Source organism: Cololabis saira, chromosome 13, assembly GCF_033807715.1.
Source record: "Cololabis saira isolate AMF1-May2022 chromosome 13, fColSai1.1, whole genome shotgun sequence".
NCBI classification, from domain to species: domain Eukaryota; kingdom Metazoa; phylum Chordata; class Actinopteri; order Beloniformes; family Belonidae; genus Cololabis; species Cololabis saira.
The window spans coordinates 3,123,271-3,145,898 of NC_084599.1; the positions used below are offsets into that span (position 1 = coordinate 3,123,271).

At 44.0% G+C, this 22,628-nt stretch overlaps 1 protein-coding gene across 1 annotated transcript in view; it reads right to left on the reverse strand.

Annotated features, from left to right (window-relative positions):
* The window catches only part of LOC133457663 (F-box-like/WD repeat-containing protein TBL1XR1), a 100,685-nt gene that overhangs the window by 59,193 nt on the left and 18,864 nt on the right, over nucleotides 1-22,628 (reverse strand). The window lies entirely within an intron of this gene.

Genomic DNA, 22,628 nt, shown 5'->3' on the forward strand with positions numbered 1-22,628 from the left:
ATTTGCCTGATACTGATGCATATATCAAATATGGACAAGCACATGAGTGTGGACGATGGCCATGTGTTACCAGCAAGAAAGGGCAGGCACAAACTGAGCCTGGACACATGGTTGGGAGACAAAGAAACCAACAAAGGAAAAGGCTTTGTATTTTGAATGATGTAGCACCCCCCTCCCTCATCGGTATTCAACCCTGAAAACCAGTTGTGGTCCCTCCTGATGTGCAGAAACCTTGGTGGGCAATAAGTACTGGTGCATCCTCTTCAAATGCCTCATCTCTGAATGCACAACACCGGAACCTGCAGCATGGGAGTGAGAGGGGTAGGGTAACGGCCCGGTCAGGCGGGGGAGAGATCTGTCCGTCAAGACTCCTCTCCCTGGCCCTGCCCCTTCTCAACCTTTCCCCCGACCCTGAACCTAACCAGGGGCTTGCTGATTGGGCCGGAGCTTCGGGAGCTGCGTGCTGGCCTGCAGTCCCCACCCCCGGTCATCCCGCTGCTGCTTCCACCTGCCTGCGGTCCCCACCCCCGGTCATCCCACTGCTGCTTCCACCTGCCTGCGGTCCCCACCCCCAGTCATCCCGCTGCTGCTTCCAACTGCCTGTGGTCCCCACCCCCGGTCATCCCGTTGCTTCTTCCACCTGCCTGCGGTCCCTACCCCCGGTCATCCCGCTGCTGCTTCCACCTACCTGCGGTCCCAACCCCCGGTCATCCCGTTGCTGCTTCCACCTGCCTGTGGTCCCCACCCCCGGTCATCCCGTTGCTGCTTCCACCTGCCTGCGGTCCCCCCCTCCCCTCCCCTCTGGTCATCCCACTGCTGCTTCCTGCCTGCTGTGCTGTTGACGTCCACGACCCCCCAGTCTGGCCCTCGGCAGGAGGGTCCCCCCTTATGATCCTGGTCCTGGTTTCTACCCCCTTATGATCCAGGTCCTGGTCCAGGTTTCTTCCTCCTAAAAGGGGAGTTTTTCTTGCCACTGTTTGGTTTAAGGTTTTTCTCCCACTAGGGGAGTTTTTACCTGCCATTGTTTGTTACAATTGTTCGGGGGTTTATGTTCATGTTCTGGGTCTCTGGAAAGTGTCTGGAGAAAACATCTGTTGTATTAGACGCTATATAAATAAAATTGAATGGAATTGAATTGAACTCTCATAGCATCTTCCTGCGAGCTGAGGAGGCCACGGCTCTCCCTGCTCTTACTGGAGCAAGCCCTCTGGTTTTCAGAAACTGGCAATCACATCTCCCGGAACGACAAAAGGAAGCTGTGCACTACCAGAATCCCTACAGTGTGTGACCAACCCCAGGGAAACGGCGCTCTGTTGAGGACAGCGCGTGGGACTGCGTCCTGGAACTTCCTGCTGCTGCACCCACATGCAACGGAGGTTACTTCCTATTTCTGATGAATCATTTTTGACTCATAGTTTTTCCAGATATCCAAAACATTCATCAAAGCGTTGTTGACTGTCCTTCCATAATATCTGAGTGAATAAACGACACTAGAGCCCTGCGCGGGAGGGTTTTCTTCATCCCGCTGAATTTCTGACCATTGCCGCCCGCACCCACAATGAGTGTGTTCCACTCCCGCCCGCACCCACAAAACACGGAGAATTCATGACGCACAATAATAGCTTGATGGATGATTGACAGTTCATAGGCACCTGACCCAAAATTAGATGCAAATCCAGCATTGTCATCATCACACAAGCTATTTCACCTTTCGTACACGCATCAATTATGTGATTGAGGTTATAGCAACGAGAGTAGCTGGGAGTGGCTCCAATAATACTAATAAACAACAAAAATAAACAAAGTTAACGAATTAAACAAATTAATTTAACAAATTAACCATTTAGCCATTACATATCTGTGGAGGAAGAGAATGCCCGACTGCTGGTTCCAATCCCTCGTCTCTTCCAAGATGCTCCACAGACACTAAATGCAGTTTCTCCAAATATCTGACTGGCCTTGCTTTGTCTTTGTTTTGTAAAGACCTTGTTTGAGGTTCTTTTACACGTCATTGATCACTGTTTGATCAGACAGCTTTTAAGTCCAGCATCAGTTTATGTCACATTTCATTTGATATGCATGCCAATGTAACTACATCTTTAGCAACAAACGCATGCTGGATAACCTTTACACCGCTCATATTTACAATCTACATGAAAAGTGGACATACCCTAAAAGAAGCAACAGTAATGCTCAGCTTGAGAATAAAGTACAGTAATCCCTGGCCAATGAGCCAATGAGCTTCAGCAGCAGCTCAAGAGCGGGAGCCTTTGATGAATCGTTCATTACAGTCTCAGATATAATCCACGGTGTCGGTTTAGAAGAATCTTTTTGCCCAGAAGAAAAAAGAGCAACAACAACGACCCATAACTATTTTCTTCTCTGGAAAAAACACTCCTGCACCGCGGCTTTAGAAGAAAAAGACGCTACAGAGTCAGGATGCAGCAGCATCAGAAGAGCAGTGGAATACACGCCAGTCACAATCTGTCCTACTGTACTTATTGTATTTTCTTCACAATCCTTTTTCCATTTTCTCCTGTTCAGATCCACTCTGAACATGAACACTTTTTTCCAAGATTCCTTCTCTCACACCAGTACATCTTTCCTGTTTTCCCCCACTTTCAATGATGTGAATCCACTGTTTACTCTTAGTGCTGCTTCTATGGATTCTTTTATCCTTCACTTCCTTGGGTCTGTCTCTGGTTCTGAGCAGAGTTGGTGAGACTGCCAAGTAAAAGCATGGATACGTCACTGCTTTTGGGAGCGTTTACCAGCAGTGGTGACACATTTTCCCCTCACTACACTTCTATCAGAGCGTTTACCTCAGCTTCACACGGAAATCCTGCTACTTCTTAAGGTTACGTTTCTTTAGGTTATGTTTACCCCCAATGCCTTGCGTTTCGGTCCACTTCCTGGATTGGGTCTCGAGACCTACGCTTTTAAGCCTGAATTAAGGTTCTGCGTTAAACCAACGCAGAGCCTACGCCATTGCCGTGACGCCGTCGTGAACCCTTCTGACTTCTCCGTCATTCCATTTCTCCGCGGTGCAATACCCCCCAGAACTCTAGTTGATACTTTGTTTAGCTTCCGGTTTTTCCAGTCACAGTGAATCAAAGAGATAAGGACAACTATTGTGCAAAAAAACAAAACAACCCAAAAAATAAAAAATAAAAAAAATCACACACACATGAAGAAAAGAGCGCTGAAAGTTCACCACTGCTTCAGCTGCACGTCAGGCTACGGTGTGTAATTTAACGCAGAACCATAATTCAGCCTTTCTGCAAATGACAGAAGCGGGTGTCATTCACTGCAAGCTGCAACAATAGCAGCACCCATGAAGCTTTATGTCCCCACAAAGATGCATCTCATGCTTTACTGCTTTTTATTTAGGTAATTCAATGCTTATCATTTATTTCAGTATAAATCCAGTCTTAAAAGTTAAGACTGTTCTTTATTTTTTTACATAACCTAAAGTCGTTGTTAATTGTTAGTTATTCATTCCACAATTAGAAAAAATAACTTTTGTTAAAAAACAGAACATAAAATCAATTGAAATTGCAAATCAAGTTTTGGTTTGAGGTTTGAGATATTATGTTTGAGATCTTATGTGGCCCAAATTGCACATTCCTGCCTCCTATATTACTTAATGAGCATGGAAGCAGTGTGGAGGTGCTGCTCCCCCCCGCCGCTGTGAGCCACAGCTCTCTCAATTAGAGCAGTGGTTCTCAACTGGTGGGTCGCGACCCAAAAGTGGGTCGCAGACCCGTTTTCGTGTGGGGAAAGAAATGCTTTAGAAAAAAAAAATTCATACTCCTTAACAGTAGATGGCGATACTGCCCCGTATTGTGAGTGGACACCTGCCAGTTCAACCATAGAGACCTGCAAAGTTTGTTTACAGATGTTGAGCATGGCCAAACGCAGACACAACCAAGAATATGTGAGATATGGATTTTCTTATCTTAAAGACCAAGGAGAACAAAAACCTCACATAAAAGCATGAAGCCCTCAGAACTGAAGCGGCACTTAGAAACAAAACAGCACTCTCTCAAAGATAAACCTGTTGAGTACTTGAGAAGACGACTTCAGACCTGACGACCCAAAAGTGTCTTACTTGTCCGTGCTTGAAGCCAGAACTGGCACTGCGTGCATCTTATGAGGTGGCACATCGTATTGCCGATTTAAAAAAGCCCCACACCTTTGCAGAGGACATCATGTTACCTGCAGCTATGGACGTGCTCAGAGATGTTTGGGATCAATCCACAGCCCGTAAACTCAAAACTAGACCTCTGTCAAATGACACAAGAAGAAGGCAAATTGGAGGCATGTCGGAGGACGTCAGACAACAGACCACAGCTCGCACTAGTGCCACTTTTCCACTAGTACCTACTCAGTCCGACTCCACTCGCCTTGACCTCGGTTCTTTACCTCGTTCAACACCCAGATCAGAAGTAGGAGGTTGGAGTGAAGCTGCTGTGACGTATTTGATTGTGTATCTAAATGAAGAAGACAACAACACTAAAGATGTAGAACCTGGAGGAGATGATAGATGTGCTGCTGGTCTGTGACTTGTGTTCCATATCAAGTTAAAAAATGAGAGTGAAAGAAGCTTCAAGCGGTGATTTTCTATTTTGTCAACTGGAGCCGTGAGCAGCTATGAAGAGACAGAGCTCCTGGTAGATCTGGTCGTTCCTTATCGCCGTCTAGATCCCTTTTTAATTCTCTCCTCAGCACCAGGTTTATGAACATCTGCACCTCAGAGTTGGATCATCAAACAGATTTTGCTGCCACTGCCTGTTGAATAAGGATGCTTCCAGACCTGTGGCCCATTTGTTTTGATCCGATTCAGGGGCTAAATCGATACAGTTGTTTTGTTTTTCGTTTGAGGGGTTTGTGTTCACAAGGCAACCGTCTGTAGCGGTTCAAAGCTGATAACAAATGCCATGAACCAACTGTTCTCTCATTGGTCAGAAATGAACGTGGGAGGAGTTTCCTCTTCCTGTCAATCACAACCATGGAACCTGTCAATCACAACCATGGAACCTGTCAATCACAACCATGGAACCTCTCAATCACAACCATGGAGAAACAACAAGCAACAGTTGTAGCCGACCAAATCCGTTCCGACCCGGTGTGTCAGTATCAGCGTAGACAGACTGCAGCTTCGCCTGAATTATGGTTCTGCGTTAAATCGACGGCGTAGCCGACGGCGTAGGGTCGCGGTGCGGTGTGCGTCGCCACGTACCCTACGCCGTCGGTTCTGCGTTGGTGTGACACCGGGAGCAAGGGGTTGAAAATGAACCGAACCGCGACCTCCAAACCGAGGTACGTACCGAACCGAGATTTTTGTGTACCGTTACACCCCTAATATATATATATATATATATATATATATATATATATATATATATATATATTAGATATACATATATAGATATATATCGCCCAGCCCTAGGTTTAGGTGCAAATTAAAACGGGTATATTGTGTTGTAATAACAGTAAGGAGTTAATTATCTGGGGACTGTTTTTGTTTTCAATCTGAACTAAGATTTCATGACCATGATCCCAGTTCAGTGGTTAGTATATGTGAGTGAAGGAGCATCAGTGAAGGTGAAGGTTGCATGTAGAGCAGCCTGTGCCCTCTGAGGCTCAAAGCAACGGAAAGCCCAGTTTACAAGGTGCAACCTAAAAATGATCCCACAGATGTGAGAGTCATTATGGAGCTTTTCCACCAGTACCTACTCAGCCCGACTCCACCCGACTCTGTTCTTTTCCACCAGGGGTCTAACGTGTCGAGTAGATACTTTTCTGTAACTATTCTGCCGAGGTTCTAAGCTGCTGAGTCGGCTGTATCTGACATCATCACACTACAGGCCACCGATTGGTCGGGGGGTTGGAGTCAGACGTCTGAGTCAGGAGGAGGAAATCAGAGAAAGAGACTCTGACGGATTCTTGTTCATTTTATTCAACCAGCAATGGCAGCAAAAGTCTGTTTCATGATCCAACTCTGAGGGTCAGATGTTCATAAACCTGGTGCTGAGGAGAGAATTAAAAAGGGATCTAGACGGAGATAAGGAACGACCAGATCTACCAGGAACTCTGTCTCTTCATAGCTGCTCACGGCTCCAGCTGACTTTTCAGCAGCGACGAGACAAACTAAAAAAAAAAAGCGTTGCCACTTGAAGCTTCTCTCACTCTCATTTTTTAACTTGATATCAAACACAAGTCACAGACCCAGCAGCACATCTATCATCTCCTCCAGGTTCTACATCTTTAGTGTTGTTCTCTTCTTCATTTACATCACACAATCAAATACGTCACAGCAGCTTCACTCCAACCTCCTACTTCTGATCTGGGTGTTGAAAAGAAACGAGGGCGAGGCGAGTGGAGACGAGTAGGTACTAGACACACACACACACACACACCTTGGGGCAGAATCAGTTCCTTTATAGGTATAAAAAAAAAACTGCCTTTAAAAGCAGCACAACGTAACTTTCAGCTTTTCTGAGTTTGGCAGCATCTTTTGGACAAAAGTGGTGGTGCTTTACCAGAAAGAACACTACGTTTCCCATGAGCACCAGCGCGTACTGCCGGAAAACTCCTGTCCCGTCGCGTGCATTTGTTTTGATAGCGAATGAAGACGGGACGGACTTTTCTGTTTCACCAAGTGAACAGACGGAACGCAAAAATAAAAAGTTAAACTGCTGGAAAGGAACTGGAATTTACCGGGATACCTTAAACAAGGAAGCCAGGGAGCGGTATATGGAGAAAATAATGATTATTAACGGTCTGGATCCATATGAAATCCCTACTAAAGAATGGAGCTCCTCGTCAGAGCTGCACTCTTTAGAAGGATTTACAGCCGCAGTTCTGCAGAACCACCGTCTCCGGCTACCTTGTTTAGGAGTGTTTGGCAGCTGCTTTGGTAAATGTTTGACTCGCCACGTGTTTCAATAAATGAGTATAATAGTACAACATACAGTACATGTTTTGTATCCCTCTTACTTCTCTTTTCTTTTCTTTTGACTGCTATATTATGGTGAAGAGGCTCCGAGGCGTGAGCAATATTTTGGTTTTCCTCGTGAGATTATTTTTTTCCTCTGCAGCTACAAATAAGAGTTAATATTTTTTCCTCAACAAACTAGTTTTATCTGAAGATTGGGGTTAATTGCACCGCAGAGAGCTGGCCAGCAACTGTGTTTAGCTGGAGAAGTGGGGAATAAAACCTGTGTTTTGATCCGACCCCGGTCTGTGTGAGTGTTTGTGGTTTACTGTGTGGAAGGTGTTTGGTCGTTACAGCCGCGATCCAAGCGAGCCGACGACTCTTTCACTCTTTTACTCTGTTATATCAGATACTTGGCCTCCGTGGTTCTGCCTCCGAGCAGGAAAGCGGTGAAAAGTTAAACCATTAGCGATCTTTTCCCCATGTCTGTTATGTGGAGCTGCTGCAGCCACAACGCAGCAACAGGTTACCAGCTTCTGCGGAGCTCTGCGCTCCACGCCCCGCCCATTTTCGTCTCGACTGCGAATCGGGAAGGAGGGGGAAGTGACGTATGCCGTAAAGCAGTCAAAGCCGTAAAAATGTGTAGTTTTTAGTGTGGAAGGGTTCCTACCATGCTCCTCAAAGTTACATAGTACCAGTGAAGGAGATACAGACCCCTCAGACCATGACAGAGGTTCATTAAACCTGTTGGAAGTTGATGTACCATCACAATGATGATGATGAAATATGATATTAAGGTGGAAAAGTTACGTAGTGTCGCTTTCAAACTATTTTCAGAAAAACCACTGGGTACTTTCCTAATATAATTGAGCTGTTCTGCTGAAACCAACAGAGCAGGAGACTGTTCTGTCCTGAGAGTGAGTTTACTCCTCAGTACAGCCATTCCTTTCTCAGTGTGTGTTTACACCGTGAACAAACTCAGGCTCCAACAGCAGGAGTCTCTGCCCCTTTAATCTGATTGGTTTAGAGTAAATCGTCCCCCACGTGGGGTGCGCTCTTATGATTGGCTGAAACAAAGGAAGACATGTGATTGGTTGCAGATCCTTCTGTGTTAATAAAAACGTATTTGTGGATCGAGTCACGTCAGGGGAGTCTCAAAAGTCACACACAAATCCAGCGCAGCTCACAGAGAAAAAAACTTTTGTAAATCAGGTTATATTTGTGTGTGCATCAAAAATACATTTGTATATCTTGTCCTACGCACGTGAAGCCTTATGATACTTCATTTGTTCTTTTTATATATTCTATTCTGTTAAAAGGTGGGCAAGATAATCTTTATGCTTCAAGCCCAGACCTTTTCGGTCAAAATAATCACAATGTTGACCAAGGAAAAACCTGTGTTGTCTTGTTTGTTGATATTATGTTTGTGATTGACCGGAATAAATATTAACTAACTAACTAACTAACTAACTAACTAACTAACTATGCATTTGTGGATTGGCGTGTGCATTTGTCACTTTTAAGACTGTTCTAGCTCCATAGATGTTTGCACCATTAACACCATATACTTGCATATGTTTATATGCTGTAATCTGCACAATTATCTTAATATCCATCATTAATAGAGACCACTTCCCTAAACTCATGCAGCCTGACTCCTACTGCTAGTTTGCCCTTGACGGTGGACTCAGGTCTCCGTCTCTGCACTACACAACTCTGCACTACACAACTCTGCACTACACAACTCTGCACTACACAACTCTGCACTACACAACTCTGCACTACACAACTCTGCAGATGAAGCTGCAGAGAGAGAAGAAGAGCTGAACGTGATGCGGCTGCAAGTTCACATGGTGCAGAAACCTGCAGAGCATCGTAGAGCAATAGAGTTCATGCAGATCTGAGGTCACTACGTTAAAAACAAATGAAGACACTTAACTAACAGGAGGATGTTATGCAAATATGTTTAACTGCATGAGGACAGTAGTATTCTTTACTAGCACAAGCAGATGACAGTTACAGAGAAATGGATTTAAATCTGAATCTGTTCAAGCTGCTGAAATGTTCCCCATATTCATGTGTCATGTCTTTACGTTTGGCTTTAAGCTATTAACAGTAGTATTGATAAGAATATCAGTAAGACTGTGCTGAAAAAAAAAAAATTATTTTCCGATTCTAAATCGATTCTCATTCATTCCTAAAACTCGATTCGTATGTCTAAAGATCGATTTCTTTTCTTCATCATTACATTACAACTTTTGGTATTTTTTTGTGTATGCCCAAAAAAGGAATGTTTTGTTGGACACAAGAATAACTGGTGTTATGTTTTTGCCTTTAAATGTGTTTAAAGGTATGAAAACATTAGTTTTCAGTTATAATTGCATAAATTGTCTATATTTCATTACTTTATATACTGTTCTTCTCTAAAAGCCAAATTCTCAATTTTTTTCCGTTTGGTAATTCTGCCACACGATGTTTCCTAAAGCAGTTCTATCAGCATTCTGGGAGCTGATTGGTCCTTACAGCATCATTAGCTGCAATACTTGCTGTTTAATCTCAATATAATACTAGTATTAATATGTTGCAGAACTACAGTCATATCATTCATGCAACAGCTCAAAAAACTGTTTTAATAACACTAACCCAAATCAATATCGGAATCGAATCAAATCTTGATAATCGATTCCAAATCTTAAGAATGGGAATTGAATCGATTCTTGACATTTGAATGGATCCCCAGCCCTAACTATGAGTAAGTACCAATACCAGTATTAGGTATGAATACAATCTAAAGTCCAAATGGAAACACTGTACAGTCCTGTGTGATTCAACTGTTTTCTATTCTGGCTCTGATGAAAACTCAAGTCAACTCTGAGTCTGTCAAAGACGACGGTTACCGTGGCAACGAGGCTTTTTCCTGTAGTGTTTTCTGTGTGGAGTGCTGGATCTACCAGGATAAAAGTCTCTGCTAGACTCGTGTTAGTCCGTAAAGCAGAAGCAGCATCAGATAAGAAGCCCGGCAGCAGGATGTGTTGTGAGAAACGGCTGCTGCTGAACACGCCAGGCAGACGCTGCTTCTCACATAACCTTTAACAAACGTGTCATACTTAGAAACCCTGTTTACAGCAACACTGTTCATCTGGTTACAATGCAGCGTTCTCCTGGGGAAGTCCCAGTAAGTCCCACTAAGTCCCAGTAAGTCATGTGGACGAGGGTTTGACATCTGCTCCAAAAAGAAAAAAAAAAGTGGAACTGCAATAAATACAAAGGAATCACAAGTAAGAACAACTTTTTTCAAAGTTGTCCCTATTTTGTACACTGTAATGTAGAGAAATCAGTGTGTTCCAGACCACAATAACGATCCTGGCCCCCTGAGCACACGCACACTTTCATGTTTCTACATGAGACCCTGTTGTCCCTGGGGGGGGGGACTAGGCCTGTGTTGAAAAAAATACATCAATCAATCAATTTTCCGATTCTAAATCGATTCTCATATTAATTCCTAAAAATCGATTTGTATGTCTAAAGATCCATTTCCTTTTCATCATTACGTTACAACTTTTGGTATTTTTTTGTTTATGCCCAAAAAAGGATGTTTTGTTGGACACGAGAATAACTGGTGCCATGTTGTCTTTAAATATGTTTAAAGGTATGAAAACATTAAAGTTTTCAGTTATAATTGCATAAATTGTCTATATTTCTTTGCTTTATATACTGTCTTAGACTTATATTTGCACAAAATGCTAAAAACCAAATTCTCAAAAATGGGAAAAATCAAACTGATTTCATCCGTCTCTGTTTCCTCCCTGGATCTGTTTGGTAATTCTGCCACATGATGTTTCTGAAAGCAGTTCTATCAGCATTCTGGGAGCTGATTGGTCCTTACAGCATCATTAGCTGCAATACTTGCTGTTGAATCTCAATATAAAAAATTTAAAAAAAAGAGCCGTCAATTTCTACCTCATATTGCTGCGCCTTCAGTTCTTTAATCGTATGTCAATAAGTGCCACATTTGTTTATTTACTGTTTGATATTTTTAAATCTAAAGAGCGAAATAACCGGAGTCAAATTCCTTGTTGGACAATGTTCCAACCTGGAAACCAATAAAGATGATTCTGAATCAGATTCTGATTCTGATATAATACTAGTATTAATGTGTGGCAGAACCACACAGTCATCTACAGGACTGTCTCAGAAAATTACAATATGGTGATTTTCTGTAATGCAATTAAAAAAATAAAAATGTCATACATTCTGGATTCATTACAAATCAACTGAAATATTGCAAGCCTTTTATCATTTTAATATTGCTGATCATGGTTTACAGTTTAAGAAAACTCAAATATTCTATCTCAAAAAATTAGAATATTCTGGGAATCTTAATCTTAAACTGTAAACCATGATCAGCAATATTAAAATAATAAAAGGCTTGCAATATTTCAGTTGATTTGAAATGAATCCAGAATGTATGACATTTTTGTTTTTTTAATTGCATTACACAAAATCACAATATTCTAATTTTCTGAGACAGTCCTGTATATATATATATATAATATTTGCTCAGTGCTGCGTAGTTTTGTAATGTAATGAATCCAGAATGTATGACATTTAGTTTTTTTAATTGCATTACAGAAAATAAAGAACTTTATCACAATATTCTTATTTTCTGAGACAGTCCTGTTATTCATGCAACAGCTCAAAAAACAGTTTTATTAACACTAACCCAAATCGATATTGGAATCGGATCAAATCAAAACGTGATAATGGATTGTGAATCTTAGGAATGGAATGGATTGTTGACATGTGAGTGGATCCCCAGCCCTACGGGGGACACTAACGCAGGCTGCTCACAGTCATCTCCTCCCTGGGGCCTGAGCCCAGCTGAGGGGGGGGGGGCTTAGAAGGAGTTTACAGTGGTACGTAGCGGGACAGCCTGCTGTGTTTGCTGGGCGTCGCTGGCTTCCCCGGCATCAGAGAGTGGAGATGGAGCTGGTGCTGGACCTGCTAATGGTGGAGCTCAGACCAGATCAGACCCCTCTGCAGCTCCTGCTGCTGGTTGGTGCTACGCACAAACCTTCTGAGGCTCTGAGCTTTGTCACTGACCACAGTTTTGCTTCTTGCAAAGCTGCCGTCTGTCATTTTAGTAGCCAGACGCAGATTGTGGTTCTGTTAAATGCCAATTTTGGCGCTTTTCCACTAGCACCTACTCGGCCCGACTCGACTCTCCTCGGTTTGGTTCTTCTCCACTAGGGGTCTAACGTGACGAGTAGATACTTTTCTGTAACTATTCTGCCGAGGTTCTAAGCTGCTGAGTCGGCTGTATCTGACATCATCACACTACAGGCCACCGATTGGTCGGGGGGTTAGAGTCAGACGTCTGAGTCAGGAGGAGGAAATCAGAGAAAGAGACTCTGACGGATTCTTGTTCATTTTATTCAACCAGCAACGGCAGCAAAAGTCTGTTTCATGATCCAACTCTGAGGGTCAGATGTTCATAAACCTGGTGCTGAGGAGAGAATTAAAAAGGGATGTAGACGGAGATAAGGAACGACCAGATCTACCAGGAGCTCTGTCTCTTCATAGCTGCTCACGGCTCCAGCTGACTTTTCAGCAGCACAGAGACAAACTAACAAAAAAAAAATCAAAAAAAGGGCTGCAACGATTCGTCGACGTCAAAAAAAATCGATCATCAAAATTGTCGACTATGAATTCCATTGTAAACAATTGTCGCCAGAAGTGTTTTTCCAATGGAGTGAGGCGTCTCACTTCAATACAATCTCTGCCGAGAGTCGTGCATGCACGATAGCGTCTCTGCAGAGCGGTGGCGGGTAAAACTAAATGAAGGCGTCCTGTACAGCAGCTGCACGTAATAAAAGTTCAAAGGTTTGAGAGCATTTTAGCCTCAATACGGCGAATAAAAAGATTACTTGCAGGGTTTGCAAAGCCGACGTTGCTTATCACGGGAGCACGTTGGTAATGCAGGAGCATTTGAAGAGAAAGCACGTCGGAATGTTGAACGAAACGGACTCGCCTTGGTAAGATATTAAGCCTATTTTCATTTGTTAAATTAATTTGTTTCATTCGTTATTTATTAGCATTATTGGAGCCACTCACAGCTACTCTCGTTGCTATAACCTCAATCATAATTGATGCGTGAGTGAAAGGTGAAATAGCTTGTGCGATGATGGATTTGCATCTAACTTTGGGTCAGGTGACCTATGAGCTGTCAATCATCCATCAAGCTCCACAATGATCATGTTAACATTAAATCAGATAGATTTGTCTGGACATTTCTGTGGATGTTTTGCGGATGGCGGCAGGAGCAGGATGAAGAAAACAGTCCCGCTATAGCAAGATGAAGAAAACAGTCCGGCTATAGCAGACCCCTAGTGTCATCTTTCTGGTGTTTATTATCATTTGCCACATAATTAAAGCAACCTCATACTAATAAAAAAAAAAACGAATTATCCGATTAGTCGACTAATCGTTTCAATAGTCGGTGACTAGTCGACTATTAAAATAGTCGTTAGTTGCAGCCCTACAAAAAAAGCGTTGCCACTTGAAGCTTCTCTCACTCTCATTTTTTAACTTGATATCAAACACAAACCACAGATCCAGCAGCACATCTATCATCTCCTCCAGGTTCTACATCTTTAGTGTTGTTGTCTTCTACTTTAGACACACAATCAAATACGTCACAGCAGCTTCTCTCCAACCTCCTACTTCTGATCTGGGTGTTGAAAAGAAACGAGGTGGAGGCGAGTGGAGACGAGTAGGTACTAGTGGAAAAGCTCCATTAATGCTCCCTGCTTTAACACAACTGATTCTAATTAATGGTCGTCATCTGTGTGTCATCAACGTCTGCACAGCTCTGTTGATGACAGACACCTGCATCAGGGCAGCATCGTAAACATGAGGACCAGGGTGCACTGCTGCACATGCTCAATGATGACTTCATCAATCACAATACCTGCAGAAACTGGCTCTGTATTTTACATGCTAAAATGTGTTAGTGGTGAAAGAATGGGACCTCTCCCAGGAAGTCATGACTTAAGATGCAGTTCAGGCTCAACTGAGAATATTATCAGTGTTTTTAATCAGTGTATTATCAATTGGTTAGTTTTTTTATTGCTGTTTTAAAATACCATGCGAAATACCAGAAGGTTGATGAAAAAAAAAAAAAAAAAAAAAACTGTCAATTTAGAGGCTGCAATGTACATATGTATATATATATATATATTTCTGAAAAATGTATTGTGTATTTCAGGTGAAAAATATGGTCTAATAAGGTCTAACACCATCGCTGCAAACGTCAGTTAGGTCAAACGTCAGTTACGTCTCTATGAAGAGACAGAGCTGCAAACGTCAGTTACGTCTCTGCAAACGTCAGTTACGTCTCTGCAAACGTCAGTTACGTCTCTGCAAACGTCAGTTACGTCTCTGCAAACGTCAGTTACGTCTCTGCAAACGTCAGTTACGTCTCTGCAAACGTCAGTTACGTCTCTGCAAACGTCAGTTACGTCTCTGCTAACGTCAGTTACGTCTCTGCTAACGTCAGTTACGTCTCTGCTAACGTCAGTTACGTCTCTGCTAACGTCAGTTACGTCTCTGCTAACGTCAGTTACGTCTCTGCAAACGTCAGTTACGTCTCTGCAAACGTCAGTTACGTCTCTGCAAACGTCAGTTACGTCTCTGCTAACGTCAGTTACGTCTCTGCTAACGTCAGTTACGTCTCTGCAAACGTCAGTTACGGGGGGAGTAGCGGAGAAGAGAGGTGAGAATGGAGGAGCAGGTGAAAGGTATCGGCCCAGTAAGAAGAATTTACATTTCTAAAACGCCCCGACGGCATCATTGATAAAGGTAGAGTAAAAAAGGAAAGGACTTTGCTCACCACCGAAGCAGCTCAAGTTTAGCCACGTAAACACAAAGCACCCGGTTGAGAGCGCAGCCGCAGCTAACGTTAGCAGCAACGATGTTACCACAGCAGCAACGATGTTACCACAGCGACGGTGTTACCACAGCAGCGATGTTGCCACAGCAACGATGTTGCCACAGCAGCGATGTTATCACAGCAGCGATGTTACCACAGCAGCGATGTTACCACACCAACGATGTTACCACACCAACGATGTTACCACAGCAGCGATGTTACCACAGCAGCAGCGATGTTGCCACAGCAACGATGTTACCACAGCAGCGACGATGTTACCACAGCGACGGTGTTACCACAGCAGCGATGTTACCACAGCAACGATGTTGCCACAGCAGCGATGTTATCACAGCAGCGATGTTACCACAGCAGCGATGTTACCACAGCAGCGATGTTGCCACAGCAACGATGTTACCACAGCAGCGATGTTGCCACAGCAGCGATGTTATCACACCAACGATGTTGCCACAGCAGCGATGTTGCCACAGCAGCGATGTTGCCACAGCAGCGATGTTGCCACAGCAGCGATGATACCACAGCAGCGATGTTACCACAGCGACGATGTTACCACAGCGACGATGTTACCACAGCAGCGATGTTACCACAGCAGCGATGTTACCACAGCGACGATGTTACCACAGCGACGATGTTACCACAGCAGCGATGTTACCACAGCAGCGATGTTACCACAGCAGCGATGATACCACAGCAGCGATGTTACCACAACAACGGTGTTACCACAGCAGCGATGTTACCACAGCAGCGATGTTGCCACAGCAGCGATGTTATCACACCAACGATGTTATCACAGCAGCGATGTTACCACAGCAGCGATGTTAACACAGCAGCGATGTTAACACAGCAGCGATGTTGCCACAGCAACGATGTTATCACAGCAACGATGTTACCACAGCAAAGATGTTACCACAGCAACGATGTTACCACAGCAACGATGTTACCACAGCAACGATGTTATCACAGCAAGGATGTTATCACAGCAACGATGTTACCACAGCAGCAAGTCAAGTCTGAACAGATGCTGAACAGATGCTAAATAAGTAAATTACATGATAAAGCCACTTTTTTTGTTGTTTTCAATTAATTATTTATTAGCACTACTCAAAATCTCTGGGATTTCAATCCAGAACTGGAGTTTCAAACATCCCCAAAAAAAATACTGCCACTACTGACCTCTCAAAAAAATGTGCCTTGTCTTGTTTTGGCTCAAAAAGGGATAACATAGCATCTAAGAACGTGTATCAGGACCAGACAGCCAGCGGGGACCACAGGGCTCTTACTGGGATTCCTCGCTGTAACATGTGATGGCTGGAGCTCGTCTGGAAAATTGGGACCAAATAGCTGCACCTCACATGGATTTTACAGAACTCGGTAGTGTGTTGATAGTAGTGGTGGAACTACATTACCCAGAATGCCATATATTGGTCGCGGGTTGATGATGTCACTGTTCAAGATGGCTACCTGAAGTTGGTCAGTAAAGCTGCATGAAAACCTAAGCTGGTGTGTTCTTTGAGGGCTACAAACATAACATGGTGTCAGAAGTGGACTCTCATGGTCCGCGCTGAGATTGACGGACGGAGGGAGAGCTTTGCCAAAGAGTGGGACGAAAAAGCAGCAGTTGGACGCCGACATCGCCGTTAGCAGCAGGCTACAGCTAGCGTCAGCACAGCTGAAAGCAGTCGACGCCATGGATAACTTACTGACTCCACCATCGTCGATGAGGTTTGATGGAAATCTTGCTGAAAATTGGAAGAGGTTTAAGCAGAGATTCAACATTTACCTGGATGCAAGTGGAGCGGGTGGAGATGACGAAAAGAGAAAAGCCTCCATTCTTCTCCATGTGATCGGCGAAGAGGCTCTGGAGATATACAACAGTTTCCACATAAGTGACGGTGAGCTGGAACTAGATGTCATAATGACGAAGTTTGAGGAGTACTTTGTACCGAGCACAAACGTCACGTACGAGAGATATAAGTTCTTTATTTGTGATCAGAAGCAAGGAGTGAGTTTTGATCAGTATTATGCGGAGCTGCTGACATTGGCCAAGTCATGTGAATTCGGCGATCTAAAGGACCAACTCATAAAGGATAAAATAGTCACAGGAATACCAGACAACGCACTGAGGGAACGGCTGTTGCGTGAAAAAGACTTAAACCTGGACAAAGCAGTGCAAATGTGCAGAGCGGCAGAGACCACACGGGCGCAGGCGAAGGAGCTGCGGAGGGACGGCACGGCGGTGCACGCAGTGAAAGCAGAAGGCCGGCGGCCAGCAAAAAGATTCCCAAGACAAAGACACGCAGAATCTCACATAGAGAAAAAAGAGAGCGGCGCCTGTAAGAGATGTGGAGGTGCACACCTACCGAACAAATGTCCAGCATTTGGTAGGACTTGCAATAATTGTGGCAAAATGAACCATTATGCAAAGTGCTGCAGAGCTACTGTGACTGTGAAAAAGAAAGTGCACACACTGGAGGAAGAGCCAGAGGAATTATTTGTGGACTGTTTGCTTAAAGATGATGATGTGTTGGAACTTTCAGAGGATACAGGAGATGATGAATGGATTGTGCCAATAACTGTGAATGACACAATTGTGCCATTTAAGCTTGATACAGGAGCACAAGCAAATCTGATGTCCGAGGCTGATTACAGACAACTCACAGTTAAAAGCAAAATGTATCCCGCCAGGACTAGAGTGCGAGGCTACACTGGAGAGAGGGTTCCAGTTAAAGGGCGCTGTGTGGCAACGTTCGAGCACGGGGGACATCGTATGAAGGCTCAGCTGCTGATCGTGGCACACGAGGTACAGCCCATATTAGGCCTGAAAGCTTGTGAAAAACTCAGCCTGGTCAAGAGAGTCTATGTGGTTGCATCACAGCCTCAGAGGGATCAGCATCCTTTCATGGAGGAATACAGGGATGTTTTTGAAGGACTTGGATGTTTGCCGGGGGTGCACAAAATCCATATTGATGAAACTGTGGCTCCTGTTGTCCATGCATGCAGAAAGGTGCCATTCGCACTAAGAGAAAAATTAAAGGAAGAACTCGCCCGCATGGAAAAGCTAAAAGTCATACAAAAAGTGGACGAGCCAACGGACTGGGTGAGCTCACTGGTGGTTGTTCAAAAGAAAAATGGATCACTAAGAACATGCTTAGACCCAAAAGACTTGAATAAAGCGATCAAGAGGGAGCACTTTAAACTGCCCACTAGGGACGAGATCATGTCTCAGTTTGCAGGTGCCAAGTGGTTCAGCAAGCTTGATGCGTCGTCAGGGTTCTGGCAGATGAAGCTCGATGAGGCCAGTTCAAAACTCTGCACGTTTAACACTCCAGAGGGGCGTTATCGCTTTCTACGCCTGCCATATGGGATCCTGTCTGCTCCGGAGGTGTATCACAAAACGATTCATATGGTATACGAACACATACCTGGAGTGGACACCATGATGGACGACATCATTGTTTGGGGGTCCACCAAGGAGGAACACGACATCAGGCTGAAACAGGTACTGGACACCACCCGAAAAGTAAACCTGAAACTGAACAGAGAAAAGTGTGAACTAGGAGTAAAGAGGCTGACCTTTGTGGGGGATGTCGTCTCAGAGGACGGGGTGCAGCCAGACCCCAGAAAGACATCTGCTATTGTGAACATGGGCAGACCCAAAAACAAAGAAGAAGTCAGGCGTTTTCTGGGCATGGTTACATATTTGGCCAAGTTCGTCCCAATGTTGTCCACTCAATCAGCACCACTCAGATGTCTTTTGGAGCAGAAAAATGAGTGGGTGTGGTCACATGAACAGGAAGAGAGTTTCCAGGTTCTCAAAAGACTCTTAACTGAGGAACCAGTGCTGAAGTTCTTTGATCCTGACAAGCAAGTAAGAATTTCAGCTGATGCATCCCAGTATGGACTCGGAGCAGTTCTTCTGCAGCAGCATGAGGCAGCATGGCAGCCGGTGGCTTACGCCTCAAGAGCCCTGAGCAGTGCAGAGCGTAATTACGCTCAAATAGAAAAAGAACTCTTGGCTAGCACATACGGGTGTGAGCGTTTTCACCAATATATCTATGGACAAGCGTTTGAAGTGGAGACTGACCACAAACCGCTGGTTTCCATCATGTCAAAGCCTCTGAACGACTGTCCCATGCGCATACAGAGAATGTTAATACGGCTGCAGAGGTACGATTTCAAGATGATCTATACACCGGGGAAATATATGTTCGCTGCTGACGCTCTGTCACGGGCGGTGGACAAAAGTGAAAGAGCAGATGACAGGACAAATGCAGACATTGAGGCTTATGTCAACATGATCGTCACTTCCCTGCCTGTTTCTGACGACAAGATGGAGCACATCAGACAAGCAACAGAGTTGGATGACACAATGGAAAAGGTCAAGCAGGCAATATTGTTAGGTTGGCCAGCGCAGAAAAATGACTGCCCCAGACAGATTCAGGACTACTGGGCGTGCAGAGACGAACTGTCTGTTGTAAATAATGTTGTGTTCAAGGGTAACAAGTTTGTCATTCCAGTGGCGCTGCGCAAAGAGATGCTTGGCAAAATACATGAAGGACATCTCGGGGAGGAAAAGTGCAAGCGCAGAGCCCGTGAGGTCATGTATTGGCCAAGAATGAACCAAGACATCAGTCAGACCACTGCTTCCTGTGAAATATGCCTCACCTACAGGGCCAAGCAACAAGCGCAGCCGCTCATGCCACACGTCGTGCCTGATAGGCCCTTCTACAAGGTGGGAGTAGATTTGTTTGACTGTAATGGAAAAAGTAATATTGTTCTAACAGATTACTTTTCAAATTATCCTGAGGTCGCCACATTACAGTCAACGACCAGTAATGCAGTAATAACTTTCTTGAAAGCTGTATTTTCCAGACACGGGGTTCCATGTGAAGTGGTGTCCGACAACGGTCCCCAGTTCTCCAGTGGTGAGTTTGCCTCATTTGCAAGGGAATGGGGTTTCCATCACATCACTTCAAGCCCGCATTACCCTAGATCCAACGGTCTGGCAGAAAGTTCAGTGAAGGTGGTGAAAAATCTCATGAGAAAAGCACAAGATGGACGTGAGGATTTTCACAAGAGCCTCATGATCTACCGCAGCGCACCTCTGCAGAACGGTTTGTCTCCAGCTCAGATGCTAATGGGCCGGCGCCTGCGCACAAACCTTCCTGTGATAGAGGAGCTGTTGACACCTAAAGGTGCACACAAGATCAAGGCTGACAAAGAAAGAGAAAAACGGAAACAAAAATGGCAGCATGATAAAAGCGTGAAAGACTTACCTGTCCTGAGGCCCGGAGATCAGGTCCGTGTATGGGATAATCCGACAAGCACTTGGAGTATACAAGGACGTGTGCTGAGGGAAATTGCTCCACGTTCTTACCAGGTGCAGACTGAGGATGGACAGTCTCGCAGGAGAAATCGTGTGGATCTTCGTCCACACGAGCCAGGACAAAATGTGGACATGTATGATCTTTTTCCATATGACTCAAATCAAACCATGGACACTCCTGCGTCTTCACCCAAGCAAGCAGAGCTACATGACAACCAGCTGCAGGCTTGTTCAGACGAGCAGGCTCATCCAGATGTTGCAGGCACCGGAGTTCCAGCATCTACTGTGCCTGAAGTATCCAGAAGTCCTGCTGTGCCTAACATATCCACTAGACCAAGAAGGACTGTTAAGAAACCAGACAGACTGATTGATAGCATGTAATGGGTGTGGTTTAAAAAAAAAAAAAAAAAAAAAAAAAGATTTTAGTGGTGAATGTGTGTGGTAATATTCACAGATTGTTGCTGACATGTTTTGGCATAATATATTTTTCTAATGTTGGTTTAATGGGTTATGCAGATTTTTTCGGGTTTGTGATATAGCAAAAGAAAGCAGATATGTGTTTATTTTCTTTAAGAAGGGGAGATGTGTTGATAGTAGTGGTGGAACTACATTACCCAGAATGCCATATATTGGTCGCGGGTTGATGATGTCACTGTTCAAGATGGCTACCTGAAGTTGGTCAGTAAAGCTGCATGAAAACCTAAGCTGGTGTGTTCTTTGAGGGCTACAAACATAACAGGTAGTACATAACGTTTTCACACGGAAATATGACTCAGCGATGTCCAGATGCAACAGTCACGTGACCTGAGCGTAAATACTTTTTTTTTTTAGTGTCCATCTGTAAAGAAGTAGAGTTTTGAGGGTGATATTTTAGTCGCATCGGAGATTGCTACAAATTGTGCCCTCATAATCGTGCGTGAACCACACTTAAAGAAGTTACAGGTCTGTGAAAGGCAGAAATCTTGCTTGTTTGTAGGTGACCAAATACTTATTTTACCCAGGAATTTACCAATTCATTCAGTAAAAATCGTACTAGGGCTGAACGATTAATTGCATTTGCGATAATATCGCAATGTGATAAAACGAGATTTTCTAACCGCAAAGGCTGCGATTTGACCAGATCACGTGATGTGGTCACGTGATTTGGTCACGTGATGTGCGAGTGAGCAGAGCAGGAAGAGCAGAGCCGGCAGGGAAAACAAGTCAACAGTGTAACCTGAATATACCATGGCCTCAGTGTTAGGGCTAGGCCAGGCGGGGCTTTATAAATGTATTAAATATATGAGCGCGGAGTCGGCGTGGCGAGGAGCATGAGCCGGGCGCCGGCGGACAGTCGTGCTCTGAGCCTGAAGCCCGTCAGCTCAGGAGAGGTCGAAGGTTAAACAGCGGGGCTGCCAGTTGTTCATTGCTGGTTGGTTTTGTTAACTCTGAGCTAGGGCTGTGCGATTAATCGATTTTAAATCTAAATCGGATTTATTAATCACAATCGATGTTAAAAAAAGGAAAATCGATTTTCCTTTTTTGCAGCTAGCTGCATTACAGACAGAGCTCATCTAGTCATCTTATTTTGGTCAAGAAAATTGTAAATGTTGTCACTTTACTAAACTCAAGGAGGATTTACAGTATCTTTCAATTGCACTTCATTCCCAATAGGGAAATTTTTTGCTATTTTTCTTTAAAAAATAAAGATAAAATATTTGAAACAATTTATTCCATTGTCTTTTGTAGTTTTACCAAAAAAATCGAAATCGAAAATCGGGTTTTCAGAGAAAATAAATCGGGATTTTATTTTTGTCCAAAATCGCCCAGCCCTACTCTGAGCTTTGTTGGTTTGTTAGTTTGCTGGTGTTTTTTTTTTTCTCCCTGTGATTTTTGAGTTATTTGTGAAGAAGTTCTGAGTTTCCTGTGAGGAAGGTTTTTTTGTTCCCTGGGGGAGTTTTTCTGTGTTTTTCTATTAAACTACGCCTCGTTTTGGCTAAAGTTTAACCCGGTTTGGTGTCGTGTGATTGGGTTCAGAGAGAGCCACCCATAACACTTGTGTGTACAGACGTGTGTAGACGTGTTAAAGATGTTTAACACGTCTACAGTTGTTTGTTTTCTTTATTGTTGTAAAAAAGTTGCGCGAAGCAGCATTTGTAGGAACGCCAGACCAGATCAAGCTTCGCTGGAAGACGCTGGAAAAGGAGAACTATAGGACCAAGAAACAAAACCACTTCTACTGGGCTGTTGATTATCCTCTGTGCTGCTGTTATTGTTGTTGTTTTGGATTTGGATACAGGAAGAAGAAGCTGAAATGACGGGAATTACGTCATGATGTTCTCCGTGCGTCTCTGGTTTGATCCAGATATCCCAAATGATTAATCACCATGTAAACAGGGATAACTCTGTTTGCTCACGCATGGAAACACATTATT